Raw genomic sequence first — 1,692 nt, 5'->3', positions numbered from 1 at the left:
CCCCCTCCAAAGCCCGCGCCTACCACGCTGCCCCCCACCACCAGCCCTAATCATTGATCTTTCCCTCTTTGTTCTGCATAGGAGTAGATTTTTCCCTCTTTGTTCTGCATAGGACCATGGTGCATCATGATCTTTCCCTCTTTGTTCTGCATAGGAGTAGATTTTTCGAGACAATGTATGGGGTTCAGAAGAAATTTAGTTTGCAGTCAGGGTTGTACATTAGTTTTCAACATTTTATTACAGTAGAGTCTTGCTTCCTATTAACTATAGCTTAGGCCGGCAGCTTGGGCCACTTGTTGTATTTATAATCATCATTTGATTAGTGAGTGCGCTACAGAACAGTCGGTTAACCTATCTATGTTCAGGCAATTTGTTCCATGTATAACCATTGATTATGCCTTTGAGGCAGTTAGTTAACCTCTCACCTATGTTCATGCAGGGATATTATTCTTGGAAAAGCCACTATTGGTGACGGAATGGAAAGATAAGCAAGTACCTATCTTCAGTCCCAATCTAATAGGGTAGTCCATGGATTCAAACTAGCTATAGGAGATTCAAACTGCCGAACCTTTAGGTTAACAACTCAACACAAACCAATCCCTGAAAGCAAAAACTCAACACAAACCAAGTGCATTATTTTTGTGACTGTTTTCATGTTTGCAGAACCAATATTTTTGTGCCAACAATCAGTTTACTCCCTCATGCCAACAACCACTCATTTTTCAGTTAACTCCTGACAATTCAGTGGAATTTTAGGCTTTTTTTGGAGGAGTGTGTTTCATGCTGGCCTACAGTGATGAATTAGTCAGAATTGTATATGATTGTGCCTAAAGTAGATAATCTAAAGATACAGACAAAATAATTAGGGGACCATGTGTGAATCTAAAGTATATTGTCAACTTCCAACATTTGCTCTGTTGTCCATGTGGTTGAAGCAATGAAGTTGAGTGTTCCAAAAAAAAGGGTTTGGCCGACCCACCTCATAACTCGAATCAAATGTGCTATTGGTTTAGAATGGCACTATGATTGTGATATCATCGGTTGCAATGTTGTTTGCATACTTTTTCTGAACCAAAGGTTTATATGGTAGATGTATTAACATGCCTATCAGTCATGTTGGTGAATTGAGAGATGAACTGAGACCATACATACCTTGTTTTAACCAAAGGTTTGTCTATGGACATTCCTCTTTGTGGTTATCATGATGGGGTTGCAGATGAGCTTACTCTGTAACTGAACAAGTTAGTTGATTGCCTTGTTAGCATTTGGTCTTCTGAATTGTTAGTGCTAATCCCCAAATGTATTGATAGATAACACTTGTTCAAGCAACCTTATTAATATGAGGTGTTTGTATAGGTCTTTCCTTTTAAGTGTGGTACCTTTTTGTTTTGCTAATGTGTACTAGGTGCTCCCATCTTCTGTGTCATTGTTACCCTAATTTATAATCTAGTACAATTGGACTTTCAGTACAACCTGTTATCATTCCTATTTCTTTTTATTTGTTGTGCTTGTTGTCCAGCTTACTCTTCGTTACTTTGCCCACTGCTTTCACAATGAGAGATTTTGCTTGGATAAACTTGATATAGAGTGGTTATTTTCATGCATGTTTTATGATCTGTTGTAAGGGTACTAATTGGTCTCTTCTGCTGCTTATCAGAGATGGGGGGAAGCAGCCACCGCCGCGCTGCCACA

Source organism: Triticum dicoccoides, chromosome 7B (genome assembly GCF_002162155.2).
Source record: "Triticum dicoccoides isolate Atlit2015 ecotype Zavitan chromosome 7B, WEW_v2.0, whole genome shotgun sequence".
Taxonomy (NCBI): domain Eukaryota; kingdom Viridiplantae; phylum Streptophyta; class Magnoliopsida; order Poales; family Poaceae; genus Triticum; species Triticum dicoccoides.
Note: the sequence above shows the minus strand (reverse complement) of the source record.